This window comes from Medicago truncatula, chromosome 7, assembly GCF_003473485.1.
Source record: "Medicago truncatula cultivar Jemalong A17 chromosome 7, MtrunA17r5.0-ANR, whole genome shotgun sequence".
Classification (NCBI taxonomy): Eukaryota; Viridiplantae; Streptophyta; class Magnoliopsida; order Fabales; family Fabaceae; genus Medicago; species Medicago truncatula.
In genome coordinates, this window is record NC_053048.1 from 52631441 (window position 1) to 52651117 (window position 19677).

Sequence of the window (19677 nt, forward strand, 5' to 3'; positions counted from 1 at the left end):
TCCTCTCCTGTGTCATTACCTATTTGGAGGAGGTTGTTCAACTCTTTTATGCATATACAATGTCTTCACAAATGCCATAATTATTTATGGTCATATAAAAGAACCTGTGGCTACTCTTTATTTATGCCGCTCTGGAATTTGGACTAATAGCACAGATTATAAGCCATAAGTAGGGTCCATCTAAGAATATAGCTAGGTTCAAAGTAGGATACCAGCTTGCCCTTTTAGAAATAGAATTTTTGAAAAGAAATCATTAGAGAAAATGGTTGGTTAAGTCATCAGTCAAAAATAAGATACTTAAATCATAGACTAAACATTAAGAGTAATTAGTAGGCACTAAAACTTTATGCTAAAAATAAAATAAAAGAACAAATTAAACTAAAAGTTGATTGACTTGATTTTGTGACAGTTTCTATCAAACAAACTTGAATTAAATTAATTAGATATTTCTTTGCTACCAAATTAACAGCCACATACATTCCATAGCTAAACAAATGATTGGCTTTAGCATTATACCACCAATCATTGCACATGCATCAAATATTCCTTTACCCACCAACTATAATTAATTTGGATTTCTAAGAATAACAGAACAAGTTATAGACTCTGAATATACAACGTGATTGATTTATAACCATGTGTTTTCATGTTTAAAATGATGTAATTTTGTCTCTACTCATTGGAACATGGTGGCAACAATGTGTTATATAAGATGTTTAATTCAGCTCTTGCTTGTTCATTAAACCACTAATTAACACTGTCAGTACCATGTTGCAAATGAGTTTGCAGTATTTGGCTACCAAACGCATGAGATTTGGCTATGAAAAGTTAACAAGTAAAAGGATGATGAGAGTAGGAAAACGTTGCATTTGGGTGAAGTCTTTGAATGGAAAACTACGTGGTCTAAGGTTATCACGTTCTAGGAAGTTTTTCTCTACAATGCTCTATTCAACTAGAATTGTAAGAATCTACAATGATATTGTGAACAAAATTATGAACATGGAAAACAGTTATCCAGTTATTGTTCTACCTACTCAATGGGGTCTTCCTGTTCTGTCTCATCCCTCAGTTGTTTGCAGAAGGAGTGTAATGGTCCCTCCAAACAGAAAAGTGACTTTCTATTAGTCCTTTTCAATTCATTCATTTCTGCTCAATAAACTTCTATGCTATTGCTATGGAATATGCATGTTGTGGTTATTGACTTTTATTCTTTTTCATTCATGTTATAGTCTAATTGGATTGGCATTCATCCATTTTGGGAAAAATTACTATGCAAGCAAACGTTTTATTACTAAGTTTTTTGCTTCTTTGATGTGCAATTTTTTCTGTAACTTTATTCATAAATTAGTATATTTTAACGTGCACACTTTAATATCTAGTGTTTTGTTGAGTATGAAACTCAACATCTAATCATTTACTTCATTTTTTGGAAATCTAATAATTAACTTGTATATCTAGAGTAGTTAATTTAAATTTTGAATTAATTTTACCTACAAAATATTGATACCCAACAAAAACTTAAGAGTATAAAAAACTTTTCATATTTAAATGGTTGGTTATTGGCACTTAATTGAGTTGGACCAACAAGTTATATATCCACACGTATCCAACTTAAAATTTATACTTGTATCCAATTACCACCAACTTGTTTGGTTTGATTTTCGGAAGAAAAAAAAAAGTGTCGAAACCGACTTACTCCATTTATATCGATTTGGTTAGGTTCAGTTTTCAATGATTTTTAAAGAGGAGTTGAACAAAACTGAACGGTCAATTTAGTTTGGTTTATTGGTTAATTTGAAATTAAAACTTTCCTTCTTTTTTCTTCCTCATTCTTAAATAAAATATCAACATTCTTCTCTGTTATCATTTTCCTTCTTTTTCCTTCCTTATTCTTAAATAAAACCCGTTAAGAAATTGAAGAAATAACTATATCCATGAAGTTATGAAAAGAAATACAAATTTAAAAAATAAGCTAGACAAAAACCCTTTGCACAAGTACATATAACAGCAATTGATCAATTTTATAAAACAATCACTAATTTTAATAACCCCGTCAACAAACCATGCAAGAAATGTAAGTTCAACTTAATTAACAAAATTATGTTCCAAAACAGCTAGACAAGAAATGTTGCATTTCTCTCTGATCCCACGCAAAAGGAATCAACTACAGCAATTTGTTATTCACACAAAAAAAAAAAAAAAAAAGACTATTCCAATTATACCATAGAATTAGTAGGAAAGCATCTTGGCTATAATTGCATGGTACATACACATATGATTTACTTCAAAACTCCAACCATTTCATAAGTAGGGGTGGACATGTTACGGTTTTGGAAGAAAAACTAACCAAATAGAACTAAACTGTTTCAGCCATTTGAAAAACTGAACCGATCTATATGAGCTTTGTGAGTAACCGAACTTAACCAAAGTTATGGTTTGGTTAACCATTTTGTTGTCTATGAACCAAAAAAGACCAACCTAAAATAATATTTTGAACCAAAATGTATTTTCTTATCCTTTTGAAAACTAAATTGTTTTTTTTCTTTTTGTTCTTTTTCATAAATTGGAATTGTGCCACAGATGTTAAAAATTTTAATCCTCTCAAAATGGTATTAAGATTTTCTATTAATTATATGGAAAATATTAACAAGTGTCCTAAGGGCATGTTTAAGCATATAGAAGTAGCAACTTTTGCATTGAAAATTGTACCGTTGTGACTTTAATAAATATTTGACTTATATTTTCAAGACATAATTTCCTTTTATGGGTTCCTTAAACAATACCCTTAGGGCACTTGTTAATAAGACCCTAATTATATTTAAACTATGACCAAATGTGTGGTTTTACTAGTTGTATTTTAGGAATATCAACAAAAACATCAATAAATTCCAATGATAATGCACGATGATGAAAGGGAAAATAAAACTTCATTATTAAAATATGAAGTTTGTGTTTTGCTAATGGTTTGGTTCGGCTCAAAACATATCAGTTTGGTTCAAAACAGTTCGATTATTGTCCAATAATTGTTATTAAATTGTTGGCTAGGTTCTTCAACCACTTAAATGGTTCGGTTAATTTCAATTTGATTCAGTTTGGTTCGCGATTTGGTTCAGCTTGTGGTTCTTTTGCCCATCCCTACTGTTAAGGAAGTGTGAGATATTTTGATGGACTTGGAGTATCAAAATGTTGCGCTTAAATATGAGGGTGTGAGGAGGGATAGTAGTAAAATATGAGGGTGGTGTTAGTATAAGTTTGGTTCATTGGATTTTAAAATTAAAAATTAAAAATCGAACCCAACTAGTTCAATTTGCTTCGATTCAATTTGGATTTGAACAGAACCGGAGAAGGTCGGATAGTTTTTCGATTTGATTTGGTTTTTCGCTTTCAGTCAAATCTATTAGAAATCAGACACATTAAATGATACATCTAAATTTTTATGGAGAAAACTTAGAAACGGTACCCTATGGTACCGTTTAGCCCGACTTTTTTTCAGCTTTTCTACGTTTTTAAGGAGAAGCTAGGCCAAACACAATATCAATAAAGTACCTTCGAAAAAGAGTACTTTTTTTAGAATGTATAAAATTGAATGGAATGAGCTTTAACCAAAAGTTGTTGAATGCTACTTCAAAAAACTATTTCTCCCCAATTTATTTCACAAGCACCTCTCTTCAACTCCCGCCGGCAACCTTTTGTTTTATTTTTTCAATACGCTTTTTTCATCCATTTTTTTTTTTTTTATTTTTTTTAACCGGTCCATTTAATTTTTTAATGAGGTTCCATTTAAGTTTATTATCTATTTTGTTAAGGAATTTTATTATCTTTTTATCACTTATATATTAATTTCAATATCTTTTGATCATCACAACCACGCAAATATTTGTATTCACGCTGTCAATGAATGACACCGAATATTTTTATTCCCTTTCTTCAACCACGGAAATACACACACACATTAGTGTTTAGAGTAATACTTTATGTTCCTCTTTCTGTTTTTTTTTTTTTTTTTGTTATGCTAATGCGTATAATTTTTGTTAGTGTTGTGTAATGCGTATAATTATTTTTATAAAATTTTGATTTTAATTAAGAGTACAAGTGTAGTTGCCTAAAAAAATTATACTTATATATAATTTACACATTTGTATTGTAACAAGCTATGCATATCTTTTTCTTATTAAAAAAACTAAACATATCTTTTTCAATGACACCAGCAATGTAACAAATATAATATTATATATATAAATTCTTATCTTTTTGACCAACACTAAAAATATGGTATTCTTATAACAAAATTTGTTATAGAGTATAATTGGAAAAGAAAAAACCAATTATTCTCATTATATACACACACATATACATATTATAGATATGATTGAGCGTGACGAAGAAAGCAATATAAATGAAGAAATCAGTTCATATAATCCAGGAAGAGTGCAAGATGGAGGCTACATGAATAAAGTTAGAAATCAAATAGGAGTTGTGTTGATGGAGAGTAGAAATATTTGAGTTTGTGATGATTTATGTCTTTTAAAAAAAAATGATTATTGTTTTTAATTTTCCAAACTACTTTGATATTATTTATGTTATTATTTGAGCCTCCTTAAATTATTTATCATATTCAAATATTTAACAAGTCGTTTATATGATGATACAAATTTGTATTCATGTTACACAAAATAAACGTCATTGAGTAAATATAGTATTGGTAAAAATATATCTTTTATATTTTAAACATTTTTTCCCTTCAAAAAATATTTTAGACATTTTTTTATTTATTATGTTAATTCATAATGAATTCAAAGTTTTTTTATTTATAGACAATGCATAAATATATGCAAGGTCCCGGGTTCGAACCCCAGACACCACCAAAAAATAATAAATTCAAAGTTTTGTACAATATTTTGCCAAACAGCTTTTAACTTAAAAATAACTTTAGAATTAAAAAAAAAATAAAGAAACCAAACAGCTTTAACATTTTTCTTAAAGAGCTTTGTTTTAGAGTAACTTTTAGACCGAAAAAAAGTCTGGCCAAACGGTACCTATATACTGTTTATCATGTTACCCACTAATAAAAGGACAAGTGGATTAAAAATCCAGGTCATAACTTGCGTTAGTTTTTCAATTAGTAGGTTGGTTTCTTCTAGCTCTGTTAACTAACGTCAAATCAATAAAATATCCTTAATTTTCAAGATCAATATCGGATTTTATACAAGATTCTCCATCAATTTTTTTGTTTGATGATCAGTAAAATTGCAGCTCTATAATCCTTAATTTTCAACATCATTCTTAGATTTCATTCTTCAATTTTCATAGTTCTTATGCACAGCCACCATCCATTTTGTTTTCTATAGCCACATCAACTGCCAATTTACAAAAATCACATGATTTTTCCCACTGCAATCTTGGATTTGCTTTGAGGGAAACCCAATCTCTCTTTCAACACTAGAAGACACGGTCACAGTAACAAGGAAATTAATCTCAAGTTGCAATACACATGAATATCATTCAGTCCTTGTTGTTTGATAAGCATGAAGCTTCTCCAGTGGATCATGGAGAAGAAAATTTAAGGGGGTGCCAGTTGGAGGTGTTAACCAACACAGATGACTAACTAGTAGTAATAGTAACAGGGTAATCGAGATAAAACGCAGTTAATCTATACCTATTAATAAAGGCAGTACTATTTTTTGATGTAGCCTTTTTTTGTACATCCCAAAATGCCTTTACTTGATGGCAATTATTAAAAAAAAATATATGTTTTACCCACTAATCACACACCAAAACATAACTACCGTGTTTTTCTTTGAAAAAAATCTGACTTAACCACTAATCACACTCACAAAAACATAATTGCTACCTTCTCTTTCTCACAGTTGCAGAAACAATCATAAAAAAACAACTGCTTCCATTCTATTTCTCACAATTGAATGGTTTAGTTCTACACAATTTATTAAACAATTATTCAGAGAAAGGCCCCTCAATGACATTGTTTGCTTCTAACTTCTCCATCACTTTTTGGTACGTCATGTTTAAATTTTGCAATGGAATACTTGATCATTTATTATGATCTTGTTGCTAACTCAAATGGACATCTCTTATATTGCTAATTACAGTAATTTATAAGCACATACTTAATATTGCTCTCATGTCATGAAGAAACAACCCACCAATAGCGGTTTCCTGAATGTTCCATGGTGCATGCATTTTTCTTTTGATTTCAGTTTCAGTGCAATAAACAACTCTTTAGCGAATTTATATTTATCCATTGTTTCTATTATATCCTTCATTTCTTTCCTATTATGTTCTCAACAAAAATTTGTTCTTCAATTTTTGCCTTCATTATTGTAGGGGAGGCGTGGCCTAGATAGTGAGATAGGGAACCAGGGACATCGGGTCGCATTCTTTTTCTAGGGTAATGTGCAACAGGTAAAATACAAACACCAACTTCGGTGCTTGTAGGTCGGGTTTTTATGTACGACACACTTCAGAAAGGATTTGGTGACCGATGATTGGAATTCCTAGAGAAATGTTGTTTCTTTTGAGCAATTAAATGTTGTTGTTGACTTTTGTCATCCACAAAGAATGGTTCCTTAAACAGTTAGTGCTCATAACAGGTTTCTTAATTAGCTTTTCGCTCACTTTTCTATCCTTAATTTTCTTAAGATGCATGGGTACGAAATTGGGGTTTAAAAAATGTGGCCATGAAAAGTATTTCACATAAACCATGGAGTGGCCAAATTGACAAAGGGGTCCTGTCGTCATTGCCCGTCTATTCTCATACTGGATTTTGCAGCTATTCATTATGGAGAATAAAATTGTTAATGTTTTTCTGTTTTTTCTTCCGGCAGGATTAATGAAATAAAAATTGTCCCTTATAGTTATGTGGTCCTATTCATAAGAAATTTTGGATTGTGTTTTTACTTTATGGTACGTTTTCAGGCGTAGCTATTTTAGAACTAAAATGTTTGTGATCTTTTTTCCCACAAAAAAAAAAAAAAAAGATTGTGATCTTTTTATTGTTTTATTCATTTCTACGCCATTTTGCTGTGAAAACCCTAGAGAAGATAAAAACCTGAGAAAATGAGGTTCCGACATACGGTAGGAAAGATTTGCATAAAAAAGTGGAATGTTGAAACATATATTAGTTTCAATTCACCATTGTGGATGAGATTATGGTTGGATGAAGGACTACACAATAAGAAACTTACTCAGTGGTGTTGGCCATTATTTCAAAAGCAAATTAGATGGAAAGATGAAAGTTTTTTTTTTAATGCATGTTTGATGAATGATTAAAATTTGAATGCCTTGATTGGGTTGAACCATCTTTGAAAATGTAAAGTTGTTAAATGTTGTGGCCTATAAATTGTGTTGCATTTATACATGTAGTACGTACTTCAATTTTAGAACACGATTTAAGTACTTCTTTTTAAAAGTTAAAATAAACTACACTTCCTTCTTTAAATAAAGGTTAAACTAAATTCACCTCCCTAAGAAGACACACACAATATAGAGAGGTTGTAACTTTTAATCTATACCTATTAATCTATACCTATTAATAAAGGCAATACTTTCTTTTGGTGTAGCCTATTTTCTTTCCTATTTTACCCCTAATTAATTGCAAATATTCCAAAGACAAATAAACTGTTTGAAGTGAAGTTGGTTACCGAAATTCAAAATAAAAATGTAACTTCTTCTTTTTTGATAAAAACAAATGTAACTTCTTCTGCCTCTTTTCCATTACAACTTTCGATTACAATTTCACCTTCTAACTTTTTTTTTTATTACTACCATTTCTTTCCATTGATACCATTTTTTTATTACTACCATTTCTTTCCATTCATATTCTCAACATGAAATGAGGTGGGCTATTTAAATTAATTCATTCTTTAATCCTTTCTTCTTATAATTGTATACAAATATCTTATAATGGAAAGAGATAACCAAAAAATGGTGCCATCTAGCCTACCAAAGTGCATATTGTTTGGTATGGTGCACAAAAATGAAAATAAATAAAAATACATACAATAACCAGTTTTCCAGGTTTTATTGAGTTTTTGACATTGACCCCTAATGTTGTGTTTAATGTTATTATAGACACACCACAATAGTTTTGATTATTGCACATTTGCCCCACATAATAAACTTTTCTATTATACAATTTGTAAGTTTAAATAAATAAACAGCTTATATTTTTTTCCCTAAATTTTATTTTACGCAAAGTAAATAATAATCATGAGTGTTAATTTACCTTCTTTATTAATTCTGGGCATTAACAACAACATTAATTTACCTTCTTTATTTCAAATTTTTATTTAACCATTGACATTTACTCATTAATTTTATGTGTAATCCTGAAAAAAAAGTGTTGGGATTCATCTTCACAATTCACAATCTTTTTTTTTTAGGGATTCACAATCTTATCAACCCAGAAATTAAAAGCATGAGAAAATCTCAAATTAAATTGATTATTTCTTTACCATTAATACAAAATTCATACAAGGAATTTAATAAATTGCTAATCTCAGCAACAACTCTAGATATGAATCTCTTGCTTCCTATTCCCATATGTTACGCGAATTGATAAAAAAAAAAATGGCAAAAATCAAATTAATGTAGAGTTTCCGCCGTCCAAACTTCATTTCTTCCCTCAAATCTTATGTTACGGTTACAAAATTCGTATAAATATATTCAAAGTTTGAAGAAATTGAGCTCTCAATTGTTTCAGTTTTACCCATAACCCATATTTTGTTGTACAGTTTGAGATTTCTGGTGAGAATAATTAGCTCTCAAATTGATATGGGTTTCATAGATGCTGAATCGAAACTGTTACAGTGAAAAGTAGTCAATTCGGTGATGTAGAATGAATCATTTTTTTTAAAAGAACCCTAAAAAATAAAATCTGCGATTAGCTTGTGGATTTGAAAAATAAGTCTGTGATTTCTTCATGCCATTCAATTCCGATCAAAACTGCGTAAAAATAGTTGAATTTCATTGTGTACCAAGGGAGATCCGGTCGGGTCGTTTCGCGGGTCAAAAAACCCATTTAAAAGACTACGGGCGAAGAAGATGAGTTTAAAAAAAAAACATAAAAATATTAACATCACATGTCTCGAACAGCCGACCTATGACAGAATAACCCATAAATAACACCAACTTCACCACACATTCAATTATTCATTTATTGGATTTTTATTCTACTTATTTCCTATTGCCGGTTTTGAATTGTGAGCAAAAAATTAATGATTAAATTAATTTAATTTTGGGTTTGTATATAAAGCAAGTCAGAATAAAATTTATCTGAACACACATACACTAATGATAAATTTAAAAAAAACGATATTAAGTGATGTGACTAAATTATTATTATTATTTTAAAATTTATCATCATTGTTGTGTGTTTCCGAATTATTTATTTGGGTTTTCCAAAGAGGATTAAGAACGACATACCAATTTAAAATTCGGCAATCAAATTTTTCGTTTTAGTCGTCAGATGAATGGTCTTCCTAGTTGCCTATGTTTCTGTGGGGATAGTTTGTCTTATCAATTTGTCTATAAGAAAAATGTAAGTTCCTATTTCTTTCTTAGTGTATTTAGGACACCTTCTTCCATGGACCAGTTGGTCAATATGTTCCACCATGGATAGTTTTATTAGATTCTTCAAACCATCAGATTAAGCATCCCATTGGAGTTATTTTGTTGCATTTCACATTATATTTATTTCTTTTCTTCTTTTGTCTTTCTTCTCCTCAATATAAAAAAAAAAAAAAACACATTTATTCCAATTTACCGTATTTATTTATTTCCTTATATAAACAATTAAAAAAATTAATGAAATTAATATTGTCTTTTTTTGAGTTTCATAACAACATTTTCTACTTGTTTTTTTATCATACGAATGTTTTGTTCAACGTAACATTTCTCTAAAAGTATGAATTAATCAAACTTTTTTTTTAAAGGGCATAATTTGTCAGATCAACTTACCTTCAGGAACCCTATCTGAAAAATTCAAGTTTCTATATCCTTTTAGGTTTAAGAAGATCATTTTGAACAGTCAGATTGATTGTACTTGTTGTTGTTCAGATGATAAGCACGTTTAAGTCCTGAAGTAAACTAGTTCCTAAGCTGCCTAGTTTCTAAGGGGATAGTTCGTCCGATCGACTTACCTCCAGGAACCCGATATGAGAAATTCAAGTTTCTATATTCTTTTAGGTCTAAGAAGGTCATTTTGAACGTTCGGATTGATTGTACTTATTGTCGTTCATATGATAGGCACGTTTAGGTCCCCCAAGTAAACTAGTTCCTAAGTTGTCTAGTTTCTGAGGGGATAGTCGTCCGATCTACTTACCTCCGGGAACCCAATATGAGAAAATCAAGTTTCTATATCCTATTAGGTCTAAGGAAGCTATTTTGAACGGTCGGAATGATTGTATTTGTTGTCGTTCAGATTATAGACATGTTTAGGTTCCCGGAGTAAACTAGTTCCTAAGTTGACTGGTTTATGAGGGAATAGTTCGTCCGATCGACTTACTTTCGGGAACCCGATCTGAAAAATTCAAGTTTCTATATCCTTTTAGGTTTAAGAATGTCATTTTGAACGGTTGGATTGATTGTACTTGTTGCTATCTAGATGATAGCCACGTTTAGGTCCCGAGAGTAAACTAGTTCCTAAGTTAACGAGTTTTGGAGGGGATAGTTCATCCGATCGACATACCTCCGGGAACCCGATCTAAGAAAATCAAGTTTCTATATCCCGTTAGGTCTAAGAAAGTCATTTTGAACGGTCGGATTGACTGTACTTGTTGCAGTTCAGATTAAAGGCACGTTTAGGTCCCCAAAGTAAACCAATTCCTAAGTTGACTAGTATTCTAGGGAATAGTTGGTCCGATCGACTTCTTGGAACTCGATCTGAAAAATTCAAATTTCTCTATCCTTTTAGTTTTACGAAAGTCATTTTGAACGGTCTGATTGATTTTCCTTGCTACCGTTCAAATTCTAGCCACGTTTAGGTCCTCGTAGTAAACTAGTTGCTAAGTTGACTAGTTTCTGAGACGATAATTCGTCGGATTGACTAACTTCCGAGAATCCGATCTGAGAAATTCCAGTTCCAATATCCTCTTAGGTCTACTAAGGTCGTTTTCAACGGTCTGATTGATTTTAATTGAATTTGTAACAAGTTCTTTCTTAATAGTATCTTATTTGAAGCTCTTTTTGAATTTTCTTTAAATCTAATTTTTTCCAAAAACTGTATCGAACAAATGCAATACTCCTAAAAATATTTTTTTTATTTTTTTAAAAGTGATTTTTTATTAAAAAAAAACTATAGCAAACGGTTGTTAGTTTTCACTAAAACAAAATAAAAAAACTCAAATTCACTAATCCACTTTTTTATGGTCAAAATTACTTTTACTCAATTTCATCTTCCCTCTTCAAATAACCAAATTTCATGAATCATTTTCCCTCTTCTTCCAAAATAACCAAATTTCATTTCCCTCTTTATTTATACGGGAGAAAAGGAGGACTCTTTGAGCGCTAACTTTTTCAATTTTCAGTTTTCATTTTCGAGAAATTCTAAAATGGTCACATGACCAAATAAAAACTGTTTGGTCACACACACATAAAGAAATATTTTTTTTTAATAATATAAAGGAAATTGATAAAAAAAATGATTAAATATTTTAAGGACAATTTTTTTTATGTGTGTGTGTCAAAACACTATTGATTTGGTCCTGTGACCATGGAAGAATACCTTTTCATTTCCCTCTCTCAGATTCGCTGATTTTATTTTCCTTTTTCCCTTCAAATTTGACTCAAATTCAAAATTTGGCCAAATATTTTGATACTCCCGCTTCTGCAATTTCATTCTCCCTCCCATAGTTTCAAAACCCTAAAATCCAATTTTATTCATCAATTTCATTTTCCCCCAATCTGACACCTAAATTTCCACCACTCTCACCCACAATCCACTTTCCCCCAAATTGAAATCCACAATCTCACTCTCCCCTACCAAAGCATCTCGTTCCTCTCCCCCATTCAAACGTGAATCTCAATTGAAGCTTTATGTTCCTAACGCTCAATCTCATATCAAAGCTTTCAGTTCCAACACAAGCCATTTGCTCGGTTCAGTTCCAAGTTAGTCTGCACCATCTTCCTTCATTATGTGTTGCTACAACTTTTGCAAAGAAAGCAATTAGCAAAGGTTCAAAAGGGGACAGAAAAATTAAGCTCAAGCACAACCTGGTGAGTAAGCCTCAATGACAAGAATTGAGAATTTGAGTATAAATGTGAAACAAAAAATGTGTCTGTACTGAGAAATTATGCTTTTGTTGTACATTCAGATACATGACAATTGAAATAATGGAGATATGTGAATGCTGGTATTATTATGCTGCATACATAGTTCATAAATATTTCAAGGGGCTATCAGGGGTTGTTGAGTTTGTACCTTAAAATGAAGAAAAGAAGAATTTGGTGCCCTTTAAAGCTGTTGTGAAAGGTGTTTTGCTTCATCAGCTTGTTCAGGCAATTGCTACACTCATCTTGGTAACTCATTATACATGTGTTAATCTCTATTCTCCAGTAATAATAGTTGTTCACACTTCACATTTGTAGTTAATAGAGTTTATAGTTGAAAATCTTATTCTGTTTTGTAGTTAAGTTAAAAGCACTTTTAGTTATAAGCATTATGTGTTGCTTGATAACTTTTATGCACACTATGTTTTGGGTGTACTCTGTTAAAGCTAAACGGATTTATTAACATACTGTTAAGAATTCAGTTATAGTCATTTCCCACACTATGTAATAGTTTGATTCATCTGCCTCCAAGTCCCAACAATAAACTTTTACCAAAATTCAGTATAACCCATCTTTATTGGATCTTCATTGCATCATTGCATTCTAAAGCCATTCACAATAAGATAAATGACATTTCTATCCATTGGTAATTCATTTTTGTCTTGTTTTGGCATGTCCATTTAATTGTGCTCATAAAATAAAGTTCTCTACAAAATTAAAATAAAATTGTTATAAGCTATAACTGCATTTGGAACAATGTTAACTAGAATATTCAAGTGTCACAAAATATTCAAGTGTTCTAACACTACTAACTTGCCTTTTTTGTATCTCCTATCCTTGGATTTTTGAAAACTTTTTTCCATCTTCTGTTTGTGATAATCTATAATTCTATATTTTTGCAAATTGTGAAGTGAGCTGCTTGCTTTTTATTCAATATTAAATTTAATTAGGTGCTGTTTTGCTATTTCATAATATGTGTCTTGTAGAGTATTTTTGCTAAATATTGGAAAAACCTTTTTAACAAGTTTGAGAAATTGATTACTTTCTATGTCTTCAGGTGACAGCTAGAAATGGCTTGAAGTATTGTATGATCTCCATCTCTACATTAGGGAATGAGTTTGACTGGTTTTTGATTTAGTGTAACTCCCCTTCAACATGTTTGCTTTTTGATACATTGTAATATGAGGTTTTGTAAGAAATAGAGAAGTAACTGCATTGTGTATGAGCATAGTGAAAAATATAAATTAGAATTTATGTTAGAATGCAGTAGCTTTGAGTTTTCAGGTACTTTATATGTCATTCCAATTGAATTAATGGAATGTGCTGCTATTATCACATTCAAGAAAATATGGGGGGTATTTAATTGAGCTGGAAACAGGCTCTTTTCGGAGACATATGTTTGAGGCTTGGGTATGCCTTGAAAATTTGCGGTGATCTGTTGCAGGTTTGGGCAGGAGGGTATATGGCAGCCTCATGTTTTTGTTTGCTACAAAATCGGTTGCTGCTGGTGTTTTTGCTGTCTGTGTTTTTGTTTTGTCTGTCTTTGCGGTGTTCCTGTTCGTTTGTGTGCTGGGTTTCTGCTATTTCTGAGCCCTTTGTAATTCTGTTTGCTTTTTCGCGAGTTTTTTAGTGTGCTTCTCTCACACACTCGGAGTGAATAATATTAGCCGTTTCTAAAAAAAAGAAATGCGATCTTATAACATTTTATTCTTTTTTTAAATTGCCTTAAAATAATTCAAATAAAAATGGAATGTTAAACTTATTTGAAATATATCTAAAATAATATGATTTTATTTAGTTTCTAATATTGAATTTGTCCCAAATTTGTCTCAAACTAGTATTAACATGCTTCTTTGATTCTATATGAAATATGTCTAGAAAAAAAAAGGAAGGAAACTTGGTAAATATGAAAATACCTTTTTCTAATATGTGCCCTAAGGGTACAAGATAACATGACTTTTGATCCAAAACCACCCTCAATGAATAAACTCTAGGAGAAAACGTAGAGAGAGAAAACTAGTGTCGGTTTGTTGGGGAGGGAGATAACTCCTTGGTCTCATTTTAACTTTCATATATTGTTAGTAGAGATTTGGACACAACATAAAATAAAAAAAATATTTGGAGACACATAAATGATAAAATTTATAAGAGAAATAATTTAGTCTCATAATTTAATATAATTTCTATTTTATGTTTTATTATCAATAAATGTGTGTGCAAATAAATTTTATTTAGACTTGTATTTATGTAAGACACAATTCATTTACTGTATTCTTTAAAAAAAAGTCTTATATTGTACATAAAACCATGCTGAAATTGTACAAAAAAAAAAACCATGCTGAAATGAATTAAATTATGCATTAATTGATTCATTAAAAAAAATTGAATTATTTGATCACAATTCAATACATTTAATGGAATTTTTCTTCAAAAAAAAAAAAAACATTTAATGGATTTTAAAACATTTCAAATCCGAAAGTGACACAGAAGTATGCGTGTTTCAGTTGTTAAAATGTCTTTGCTTATTCGTGTATGTGGGTTCGAATCACGTCGTGGTTTTTTTTTTATCTTTCTTAAACTCATCTTCTTTGCCTGTCGATTCTATAACGGGTTGTTTTGACCTGTGATCTGATCCGACTGGATCTCCTTTGATACTCAATGAAATTCAACGATTTTTTCGTAGTATTGATTGGAATTGAAAGTCAAAAAGAAATCACATACTTATTTTTCAAATCAAAAAGCAAATCCCAGATAATTTTTTTAAGGTTCTTGGTATAATAGGGAAAAAAAATATCTGTTTCATTCATGTGGCAGGTCAATAAAAAAAACGCATTTTTTGGAAAGGTTTTCAATACAATTAATTAATAATTAATTTTTTAGGAAGGTTTTCAATTCAATTAAATTAATAATTAATTGGTTTAATGGGCTAAGAAACAAACCGTTTGACAGCTAAAAAAACGCATTTTTTTGGGTTTAAGCTTTTATAACGTTTTTCGAAGTCGGGTCGCGGATCCGACCCGCGTACCCAGAATTTCAAGAAGACGATCAGAAATGGCCGAAACGCACGAGACAGTCGTTTCCACGCGTTTTCGCGGCGATCCTGACCGCACCCACCAATTTCCGATTCCATACCCAATCAAGCACGCAGGTGGTACTCAAGATCGTAGACTCTTACGTTTTTACGAGTCAGATCGCGATTTTGTCTACCATGCCGGTAACAACGTTTTTCACAGTAATTTCACGGCCATATCAATTTGAAAAACAATTATTCACACAGAAATCTCACTCAAATTCAAAACTAAAAAATAAAAATAAAATAGAAACCGAACAACAACGATGCAAGCACAAGCGGCAGATCCGTCGAAGGTGTCCAGAACTCAAAAAGAAAAAGAGAGTAGATAAACAGAGAGATCTCATGAAAGAGAGCAAGGATCTGCTAATCATTTTCCTTGAACAAACTCGTGGTGGTCGTAAACTGGCTGTGAAGCAATAAAGGCAAAAGAAGGTGGGGAGATTAGAGAGTTAGCCATGCGTGGGTTTGTGATTATGCTGGGCTTGATGAACAAATGATTATACTTCTTTCATAATTTTAATGTGAAAGTATATTTCTGCAATTTACAAATTTAATTACATTAATTTGAAAGTTTATTTCTACAATTTATAATTTTAATTACATTAATGTCATAGGATATTTCTGCAATTTCGAATAATATTAGGAAATACCTGCTAGTCAATTACCAGGTGTGCAATCTTGGCCGTTGAATTGTTTAATATTAAATCAATGGTGATTTTGCTATTTGTGCATCATACCAAACAATATGCACTTTGGCATGCTAGATCCAAAAAAATAACTAAAGGGGAAGGAGTTGAAATGAAATGGTAAATTCTATGGCATTTTTAAATCAAAGGTTGTGACTTGAAATCTAATTTCTTTTCTATGATATCTCTTCTTTGTTTCTTTCCATTGCAACTTAATTTTTTACTCATTTCTTTCTGATTTTATTCTTCATCAACAACAACCGTGAGTACTATTGCTGAAAAATGAAGAGACGTATTTTGTCACTAGGACTTCATTCCAGTTGCTACAACGATCCATAACCGGTAACAATTCAATATGGTGCATTTTTTCTAATGTTTTCTCTTATTCATACTGCCTTTTTTTATTTTTCCTATTTTTTTTCACATTTTATTTCCTTATGTTTTTATCACAAAACCATTAATTTACTCATTCATTTGTTCTTTAATAACTAGAGTGACCGTGGCAGTTAAAGTGTCGCCGGTTTGACATTATGGGCTTTTTCCCTTTGTTTCTTTAATTCTTTTTCTTACTCATATTCTTTCTTTTTTATACTTCTGATTTCCTTATTCTTCTTACTCATATTTCTTCTATGGGGGGATGCTCCAAGTTTGAGACTGCATCTGTAACTACTGGCCCATGGATTGGAATGAATGACTTTTTTGACTCAATATTTCTTCTATGGAGTGAAAGACTTAATGCATTCTTTGTTCCTTCCTTAATTTACTGCCTTTATTTATGTCTTTGATATTGTATTTTACGGGTAAGTAGTTGCTCCATTTTTTGTCACGCTGCTAACACAATTTTGAGAAGAGTGTGTTCTACTATATATATGAAGCATTTTAATTATTGAGTTTTTTTTTATTGAGTTGATTAGATTTATTTTTAGTTGATTAATTATTGATTCTGTCACCATATGAATCAGAATAGGTTGTTATGTTCATTTTTATATTTCCATCGAGTTAGATGTTTGTAACAAATTACTTTTAAGTTTTTTTTGTACCAAGTTATTTTTTAGTCCGTAAAAATTTATGACTTTAGCCTTTGAGTATTGAAGTTCATAAATAACAATGTTATTTTCATTTTTTTTTTTACTTAGTTCTTAAATATTCTTTAAGAAGAGACATACAAATAGCGGTTTCATAACTGTAATGATAAGTTTTGCCTCCAACTCTAAGACCAATGTGGAAGGCATGAATTATGTAAGCAAAATGGATATCTTTGAATTTTGTATGATTGATGATTATATTTATCATTTTGAACGATGTTGAACTCTTGGGTCTCATTCCTCATATAGGATAGAGATTTTAGTTTTGCAGTAATCTTCAATACCATCGAGATTTTGTCAAGAGATATTTATTTTCATCATTCTCGATGTCATATACCACACTATTTTTCTGATATGTATTTTTTTGAACATAACTTTTTTATGATATGTTAAACAACATATTTATGTCTTGCAAGACAAAATATTTAACTGGTGAGTCATCATAATTATACTATGTGTGAATAATTATCTTCTCAATAGGCAGGAATGGAAAAAATATCTTCCACCAAAACTTCAAACACCATGTTTTCAAAAAAATCATCGGAATCTTGGGGAACAAGATATGGAGAGGTCCATCTTTCACCAAAGCTTCTTTGATTGTCTTGCTTGGATGTATTAAACAATTTTAATTTGTGTATTAAGGAATTGTAGGTTTCTTCAACCAAGAGAGGAAAGTAAGAGTATAACCACAAAAAAATTTCAGAATTTTTTCGTTTTTTTATGACCTATTAAGGGGGTATTCCAAAAAAAAAAATTTTACAGGAGGGTAAATCAAAAAAAATATTTTACAGGGGGAAACCAAAAATGACCTATATTACATGGGGATAAAGCACCATTAACCCTTTTTATTTTTTGTTTTGTTGCAAGTTGTTTAGGTACCATTGGATTTACCTTTTATAAGCAAATGGTAGAGATTGATCTAAAAGGTCCCACAAGTTGACATGTTAAAATTTGTATTGTTGATAAATATTATGGAATTTATAGTTCCATTTAAAAAGGGTGATTTAGTCGATGAACCAAAAATACTACTGTTGAAAAACATAGTGGAATTATGGCATTTGGATGTTGTGGAAAGCCTTTGAAACAGATGGATTTACACCGTATATAATGAAATCTGGATTTTAAAATTGTTATTAATAATTGTCCTTATGTTTGCCAGCTTACGTGTCTGTCTATTTGTTCTTTTTATTGCGCTAACACGTGTAAATTATGAACGGTATTTTATATGAAATTTTGATTTTGAATAAAACTATAAGTACAAATATTTGTGACTTTCAAATCGTTAAAAACCCAAAAAACCGTGTTTATATTTTTCAATAACAACAATAATTTAGCAAATATAATGTAAATCCCTATCTTTTTTAATAAAACAAATAATATAAAAAAAATTTGGTTGAACGTATAATGTAAATCCCTATCTTTTGATAATCTTACTAAGACGAACTTTCTTTCTAAGAGAATCTTTCTAAGACCAACTTCCGATCTATGTGAATCTTATAAATACCAACTATTGTTCTAGGAGAATCTTTCAAACACCGACTTCAGTTTTATGAGAATCTTCCAAAGAGTAACTTACGTTCTATGATAATCTTACAACGACTAACTTCCATTCTATGATAGGCTTCTTAAGAACTAAGATTCTGTTATACGAGAACCTTCCAAGTACTAACTATCGATCTATGAGAATCTTCCTAAGACTAACTTTCATTCTTTAAGAATCTTTCTAAGACCTACTTCCCTTCTTTGAGAATCTTCTAAATACTAACTATTGTTCTATGAGAATCTTTCAAAGACAGACTTCTGTTCCATGATAATCTTTCAAAGATTAATCTTCGTTATATGAGAAAATTTCAAAGACTAACTTTTATTCTACGAGAATCTTACAAAGACTAACTATCCTTTTATGAGAATCTTCTAAAGACTAACTATCATTATAAGCAAATCTTCTAAAGACAAACTTTTATCCTATGTGAATCTTCTAAAGACTAACTTCCATTATTCGAGAATCTTCCAAAGACATTCTATCATTCTATGAGAATCTTTCAAATACTAAAATATTCAACGTTTAAATCTATGTCACATAGTAGTGTGAATCTAGTATTATAGAAAAGTTAAATTTTTCTTAAATTTTAATTAATGTGAAGTTGAGATAATTTTTATTTTGCTTTACAATTATTAAAAATTATGTGAACAATATTTAAATTATTGATAATTGTTTGTTATGGGAGAGAGTTAAAGTGTGTTAAAAATATAAGAGAGTGACTAACAATTATTAGTTATAAGGAAAATAACACATTAAATTTATTGGACAGAGAAAATGTGTAAAAAAATAGAAATTTATCGGTGGATTAACACGACGTATAATAGAAAGAAAACATGCAAAAATACATTTTTTTTTAATTTTGTGTTACTATTCCAAGGCATTTAAAAAAAACGGAGTGTAATATATATTAAACTAAGAATTAATTTTTTTAACTGAATATAGTTAACATATAAATATAAATAATTGGAAATAATAAACATCTTCAATAAGCCAAGAAAAAGAAGA

The 19677-nt window shown here is 30.4% G+C and overlaps 1 long non-coding RNA gene across 1 annotated transcript; it reads left to right on the forward strand.

The window, feature by feature from the left end:
- Positions 1 to 11825: 11825 nt before the first annotated feature.
- LOC11432548 (uncharacterized) lies at positions 11826 to 13663 on the forward strand. Its single transcript, XR_003006909.2, has 3 exons — positions 11826 to 12231; positions 12330 to 12534; positions 13343 to 13663. It is a non-coding gene; the product is annotated as an uncharacterized lncRNA (long non-coding RNA).
- Positions 13664 to 19677: the final 6014 nt, after the last annotated feature.